The sequence below is a fragment of the Hesperophylax consimilis genome, chromosome 19 (genome assembly GCF_061612785.1).
Source record: "Hesperophylax consimilis isolate HC1 chromosome 19, BYU_Hcon_1.0, whole genome shotgun sequence".
NCBI classification, from domain to species: Eukaryota; Metazoa; Arthropoda; class Insecta; order Trichoptera; family Limnephilidae; genus Hesperophylax; species Hesperophylax consimilis.
In genome coordinates this window covers 22748681-22757023 of record NC_142854.1, presented here as the reverse complement: position 1 = coordinate 22757023, position 8343 = coordinate 22748681, and the positions used below count along the sequence as shown (strand labels likewise).

Here is an 8343-nt window from a genome sequence, read left to right as displayed (position 1 = left end):
TTGTCGATCTAATGTTTCAAATTCAAAATTAACTATATTATCTAGACACTAATTTTTCCCAGACATTTTTTTTTAATCATTACAAAGATCTAAAAAAATGGTTTGTAGCCTAGATAGTGTCACGGATAAACAAAATATTTTTGTTATTTATTTAATTATAAGCAATAATTAGTCGCCTGAAATACTAATACAAATTAAAAAATATCTCCCGAGTAAAAATAAATGCCGCCAACGGGAATTGAACCCGTGCCTTCTGATGTACGGTCAGGTGCTCTGAGACCACTGAGCTACGTCGGCCTATTTCCAACCAGCTTACTAATTCAATATCTACTATTACCTCAGTCAACAATTACTGCTTATTATATATATGAACCATATAAGCTACGCGGACGACATGATCCTCCTAGCTCCGTCGATCAAGGGATTAAGATTACTCCTAAACACTTGTGAAGAATATGAAAAACAGCATAATATGATGTACAACCCGAAGAAGATGGAATTGATTGCGTTCCACCACGGAAAAAGTCAAGACACAAATAAGATGCTCCCCGTATACCTTAACGAGGCAAAAATAAATACATGTTCGAAGACCTATCGGACGATGGCAATATCGAACGACAAAGGAGAAGCTTAAGCATAGTGTCTAATATGATTGCCCGCAGATTTTGCAAATGCAGCAATACCGTTAAAAAATACTGTTCATCGCATTCTTTACTGGCTTGTATACGTGTGAGACATGGTGTCACTACCGAACTTGCTCGATGGAACGACTCCGAATTCAATATAATGACGCCTGTAGAATCATATTTGGATACCGAAGATACAGCAGCGCATCGACAATGTTCACGGAACTAGGACTGAATGGATTTTCCGGCCTGATGAGACACCGGGTCACTGGAGCCAGGATGCGGCTAATGGCCTCAGCCAACACGGGGGTGACCGCAGCCTACCAGCACCAAGCGCCACTCCTGAGTGAGCGCTGGACCCAAGCGCACTCAAGACCACACCCTGCATAGTTGTCCTTATTTGTTAATTTATTATATCTAAATATTTATTATATTATATCTGATTAAAAAAAAAGTATATCTATAAGGGAAGTGTGGGATTGCACTAACCTCCCCACATTCTGGAATAAAATATTATAATTAGTATTATATTTTTTCCACCCGTAAACAACCAACTTTATTTTTGTAGGAAAGGCTTTGTTATTGCTAAATTTCCCACTAGATGGCGTCGAGACATATTATATCTACATACATTGGTGAAATATTTTTTAGTTGTCAAATATTATTATTTTTTAATGATAAAGCATAAAGGAGTAATTATTGCTTATAATTATAATGCTATGCATAAAAATGATGTCTTATAAACATTAGTTTATCATTAAAAAATAATAATATTTATATAAGTGATAATATATTAAAAAGTTATATTGCGTGTATCCGGCGTTAGTCGGGAATGTTAAATGTTTGGAGTAAAGTTTTTATGTTGTGAATTCTAGTGTACCTGTGAATTAGTATTTGTTTCACTTCCTCGGGCGTCCTCGAATTGTTCCACCATTCACTACTGCATACCATAATGTTACAGTTAATAAACTACATTACATCGACTTTAATTCAACTCTGTATCTCATTCCGGAGAAGAGATATAGCGTTAAGTATTCCTCAGGCGTCCTCGACTTCTTCTAGCATTCAAACTACTCTCTAAACACTCCTGGCACTAATAAGAACAATCTTTGTTTTTTTTAGGGAAACTATTATAGTCCCTCATTTCAAATAAATCAGAATTACGAATTTTCTTAGGTTGGGTTGTTTCACAAAATTTGAACAATTCACCAAATTTAAAATTCAAGTTTTGTTAATATTTCATCGTGGACCAGTTTTTTTAGAGTATTTGGAAAACAACAAATCTTGAATTTTAACTTTGAAGTATGATGAATATTTAAAATTTGTTGAATCAACCAGTCCTCAGCAATTATCATTACGAATATTTACAGTGTTTCAATCTGAACCAAACGTCGTTAGGCATATCCGTAAAGTACGCTGACTCGTTATAAACGTGAGTGATTCTATGAAAATTTTCATAATACCACGTTGGTGTTCGTTAGTCTTAAATGGGACAAACAGACTCACAAAAACACATACAATAAACAAATTATCAATATATGTTTGCCTTACACGAGACTATCAATTTTGTCTTTGTTCTAATTCGTAGGCGCCAGGCGCCAGCCTATAGACACTGTGTGATTTAGAAAATGCCTTAAGCATTTATTTGTCCTTGTTTAAAATTTCTTCCACACTCGTGCGTGTTTTGATAAACGTTTCACGGACATAACTGCATGCTCTGAGTCACAGTTTCTTCTGGGAATTCCTAAGTTTGTTTTCTTAACTCTCCCGTAGCCAAGAGGAAACACTACGTTACCTAGCTCCTATAAACATTGACATTCAGTTACTTTACTAATACCAGCATTAAATTTTAGTTAATTCAGTAAACTTCCTATTACCTACATTAAAATTTAGTTTATTATTAACTTATTGACATCAGCATTACATTTTAGTCAAATCAGTTAACTTACTGATTACTAACATTAAATTTAAGTTAATTCTGTGAATTCACTGATTACGGGCATTAAATTTAAGTTAATTCTGTGAATTTACTGATTACGGGCATTAAATTTAAGTTAATTCAGTAAACTTACTGATTACCAGCATTAATTTTTAGTTAATTCAGTAAACTTACTGATTATCAGCATTAAATTTTAGTTAATTCAGTAAACTTAGTGATTACCAGCATTAAATTTTAGTTTATTCAGTAAACTTAATGATTACCAGCATTAAATTTTAGTTAATTCAGTAAACTTACTGATTACCAACATTAAATTTTAGCAGTTTTGACATTTTATTAATTTGCTTGTGAGTCGAGAAAAACTCATTCTCGCAAGAAAGCACAAACATAATATTTTAAAGCAAGATCTAGGCAAAAGGTTTAAAAGAGAACTTGTTTGAATGTACACACCGATAGTATTGAAAGTTTCAAAAACGGTTTTCCAACTACTTTGAAAGAGTTTCCAGCAGTCCCCTCTTACCCCGCATATGGTCGAAGATACTCGGTGCGTGGCGACGTTAATCAATTTCGTTAAAATTTAGATTCACTTTTCAATTACTTTTATGCTTTTTTTCGTTTCATAATTAAATTGATTTATTTTTTATCCATCCATATTAGACACTTTCCAAAAATTTAAAAAATATATATCCTCAGCGTGTTCTAATTTAGATTACATTTGTAAACAAAGAAAAAACAGAGAAATGTGTATGACTGTTAAATATTATTCGAACGGTAAAGCTGGGGTATCACATTGGAAGCGCAAACTCAAGTTTTCAAGCTCGGGGACCGGTAATGGTTAACATTCAAAATGATAACACGACATCTAGAGCAACGCCGGATCTCTCGGCAAACAGAATACAATTGAAAAATTGCATAACTGTTTTTATGGAGTTCTGGGAACCGGAAAATACGTATTTAAGTGGGATAGATAAAACGGCTTCTGCCATTATATTAATACTTATTGTATTCAAATTATTTCGATTGATGTCGACTGAATTCAGTAGATAAGAGCTCCCTGAGGCGTAGGTGTGGTGAATCATGACTGAAGAGATTCTAAAAGACGGCAAGGCTGATATAACCGCAGTGACGGCCTCCTCGGAACCATTTATTGGATAACCAGCATCCCTGCCATAAGTCACCTCAAGTGTTTCGCTACGCTTGGAGAACTTAGAAATGGGTTCCCGGGTTCGTTGGGGTGAGGTTTGTCTAGGTCATGGCGGCGGATGCTTTTGTCAACCTACTGCGTGACGGGCCGGATCGGAGAGACTGGTTTGGGGCGACCCTTTGACTGCTCCAACTCGTTTCTATTGACCTCCCCCCAAAACTTTTTCCTTCCCAGAACTTCCCCTCCATCCTTCCGTTAAAAAGACCTTCCACACAGCTACCCAAAGATGAAATAGACCCTGAGGGAAATTATTTTCATCGGAGCCTCCTAATGTAAGAACAAATGTTTCTTTAAATAAAAATAATAATAATAAGGTGTTTATTCCGGTATGTGGGGAGGTTAGTGCAGTCCCACACATTCCATATATAGATAAAACAAAATATATAATCAAAAACAAAAAGATAGAACAGAAAGAAAAAGAAAAGAAAACCGAATAAATTGAAAATAAAATAGAATAAAATGATAAAATAATAGAATAATAGAAAGTTGAAGCCTTTAGGGAGCCGTGACTACATTAGGCGCTAGTATTTTTCTCCAGTGTGCGTCAATGCTGGAGGATGGAGTGAGGCGGGCTTCCATAGTGAGGATATTTCCAGAGCTTCTTATCCTTTCCCTCATTCCTGCCACCCTGGATCTAATAAGGGCTGCATATCCGGGAACTCGCCCCTCCGTGAACATACGGGAAGCGCTGCAGTATCTGGGGAGACAAAACATTGTGCGGAAGGCGTTGTTGTATTGGACCCGTAGTCTTTCTATACTACTTTTTTTGTAGTTTGCCCATAATTCGCACGTGTACAACGTTGCGCAGAAGGAAAGGAAGAGCGTCCTTTTTACTGCGGTACTGTAAAGGCGAAATCTTCTACTGAGCATGTTTGCTTTAACGCTGAGAGCTCGTCTTTGTCTATCGATATCATCATCGTCCATCAGATTACTGGTGATTATGTGTCCAAGGTATTTAGTTCCTTCGGTCACCTTCAAGTTCACACCGTTAAGGGTAGCTGGAGGAATATTTTTCGGGCCTTGCCCATGTCTTATGACCAATAGAGCCGTTTTAGCTATGCTACAACTCGAGAGATTTTGCTTCGTGTTTTGTTAAATATACAACAATTCCTATTAATAATATAAGTGTTTTTTTTTAACATTTCCGCGCTCCTTCAATCCTTCGTATTTATCCCTTTCAAACCATCTTCAGTAATTTTCTTCTTCTTTTTGAACGCTTAAAAGGGAGACTTAATAAATTTGTGTTATTTCGCTACAATATTTATTATTATTTTTTAATGATAAATTAATGTTTATAAGGCAAGGTTTTATGCATAGCATAAAGGATAAAGGATTCACAATAACATTATAATACTTAAAAGTCGAAAAAAGTTGGATACAAAACGTAGGGAGATAATAAATAGAAAACATATCAAATAATTATTAGCAATAATGAGTCGCCTGAAATATCAATACAAATTGAAAATATCTCCAGAGTAAAAATAAATGCCGCCAACGGGAATTGAACCCGTGCCTTCTGATGTCCGGTCAGGTGCTCTGAAACCACTGAGCTATGTCGGCTTATTTCCAAACCCGCCAACTAATTCAATATGTACTATTACCTCAATCAACAATTATTGCTTATTATATTTTTTCCACCTGGGAACAACCAACTTTATTTTTGTGGGAAAGGCTTTGTTAGTGCTAAATTTCTCACTAGATGGCGTCGAGACATATTGACATATATGGACACCGTTTTTGGGAAAATCACCTAAATTATTATTATTCAAAATATTGGTTTTTATTATGTACAAATATATACAAAAACATACTTATCTGGCAGAGAACTACAGATAAACACACTTTTATTAAGCAGTTTACGACTTTGCACGCATAGGACACAAGCCATTAGAGACTAGACCGTAAAAACACTGGATATTGATTTTTAATTTTCAATTTTTCTTTCCATTACTACTGGTATTATTTATTAGAAGATTATTGGAAAAAGTAGAGTTACATTGGAATAACATTATAGTTACTTAGTTAAAAGTTAGAGTTTTCGTACTTAGGTACGTAAATTTTAAGCTAAGAATTCCAATTGATTACATTCATTATGTAAGTTTGATGAATCAATTGCGTCAATAACACTGTCTGACAGGAGAATTATTTCAGACCTGGTTTTGTTAAACATAGTCATTGACATTCCTGCCATCATTGCCACTATCAAATTCCAAGTGCCGACTAGGAATACAAGACAACATATAACATTCTTCTGAAATACATACAAAATCAACCATCAGACACACTCACTAACCAAAATGATGCATGATCTGGGCAACAAGTATGGGGCTACTATTGATATATTTATTTACAATAATGTATTTAACATTATAAATTGAGTGTATCTTATACATTTCCTAATTCATTACTTACATATTTTTAACAGGGCCCATGTTTACGTCTTAAGAGGAAGCTACAAGCCAAATATGTGTATATTCTTGGTATACCTTATATTGTAGGTAATAGGCATCAAAATTGCTTGACAAACGGAGTCTGTGAACGTTCGATTTCAAGCACAAAACTGGTTTTTATTTATTTTGTAAATAATTTTATAAGAAGGCAAAAAAGGTTATCAAGTGAAACTGTCACAGATAATCTTAGCTATAGTACTGTATTTTTTAAAAGTTGTTTCCTTGACGCGTTCATATATTTTTATTGAAAAAAAAATATTTTTTTAGTATATTACATTTATATTTTTTAGTGAGTAATTTTTTTTTTATTATTTGTATTCTACTCAAGCGAAACGATAGGAAAACCTTCAATTTATCTGAAGTCTATTTTTTGTTATTCATAATATACACCAATTCGTTATAAAGATTAATCAAAATAGTGATTTAGCACTAAGCTTAATAATATAGTGTGAAGTCGCCTAAGTTGACGAAAGTCGACAAAACAGCACTGGAAGACATGACACGATCAAGTATTGATACAAATTTGAATATAACTTTATAAATAATAACTGTATGGACAAAATAAAAACGCGAAATTCAAATCGCATTATCCGGAGCACATAAAGTCGTACGGTAATATTGCGTAAGAAATGAGATATACGCCGACTAGCGGTTGATCGAATTAACTGGAATTATTATGCATTTCCTCCGAGGTCAAATTCACCGTCGTGAACTTAGGAACCATTAATGGGAACTTTTATTGGGAACCATCATTTGGAACTTATTCGTTGCCTACGCTAACGATGCCAAGCTATGTTATTTAAGAAGACTTGTGATTATTTTTATTATTTATTGGTTGAACTACAAAATCAATTCTGAACTAGGTACTTTCTATAATTATTATTTTTTATTGTTGCGTTCTTTTATGATAGTTCTCTACATTTATAAAATATGTAAGCTAACCTTTCATTATCTTGTTGATTATGCTTTCATTGGACTTTTTTATGTGAATACCGTACAAGAATCCGTCTGGCGCCAGTGAGACTATGGCATCCCCAATTCGGGTATTTTGTAAGCTTGAAAGTAGTGGGGAGGGAAAGGAGATTAAGAAGAGGAGTATCAGGCTATTCAGATCTGGTCACAAAACATAAAAAAGTCATTTGAAGCAACGTTTAGATTCTAAATGGTAGTCTCTACTCTCAACGGCTACAGACGTTTGGGAGCAGTTGGGACTCTTGTGCGGTACTCAAATAAAATAATGAATAAGTATCACAAATAACTCTTTTTATTTAACTGTTAATATACACATATTTTAAATAATGAAGTTCCGTGCAAAATTATAAAATTAAATTAATGCACGGAGTTGACTTGCCGAAGCTCTTAGAACTGAATGAAATCTGTTCGGGCTTGGAGAATCAACATTTTAAAATATCCCTTAAGTTGTGGCTAATGACTTCATTGCATACTGCATGAAGGATTGCCTGGATGGGACCCAGACGCGATGCCAACCCAGCCACTGACCAGTCAATTGAAGGCAAACCGTGAATATTTAGATGACATGATGTTATTTTGTACTATAAACATAATTTTTTTCATCTGAAAGTATGCATAAAAACGGTATGCATCCAAAAATTGTAAACGTTTACCGTTTTCGCGGTTATTAAGAATGGCCATTTAAATGTTGTAATTCAAAAGCATAGTAATAATGAAATGTTAGACATGTTCACAAGTTTTGCATAATTTGTATCGCAACAATTTGCTCAAACGGAGATATGAATACTAATTCGAACAAAAATAGACCGTTACAGCGGCCGTGGATTATAGCGTAAAATTCTGAAATATTATTATTATATTTCAACTAAATGAATGTTATGTTAACTAACTAACCACCTCGCCGTTTCCCCGCAAAGGTAAGCAGAGAGGATAAACTGGGACATAAGGATATCATTTAGCACAGGAGCTCATGTGTAGAGTTAACACATTCTTTGCGGGAAACGAGAAAACTCGGCATACGCCTTTTTGCAGTAAGACGCGGGAGACGAGTTTACTCGTTTTGTTGCGCAAAGCGGTAAGGAGCGGGAAACTTGTAAACAAGGGGTTCTAAATGGGTGCGGGGTCATGTGTTTTCTATTGTCGGGGGTACCC

The 8343-nt window shown here is 34.8% G+C and overlaps 1 non-coding gene across 1 annotated transcript; it reads right to left on the bottom strand.

Annotated features, from left to right (window-relative positions):
- Positions 1–223: 223 nt before the first annotated feature.
- TRNAY-GUA (transfer RNA tyrosine (anticodon GUA)) lies at positions 224–297 on the bottom strand. Its single transcript has one exon. It is a non-coding gene; the product is annotated as a tRNA-Tyr (tRNA).
- Positions 298–8343: the final 8046 nt, after the last annotated feature.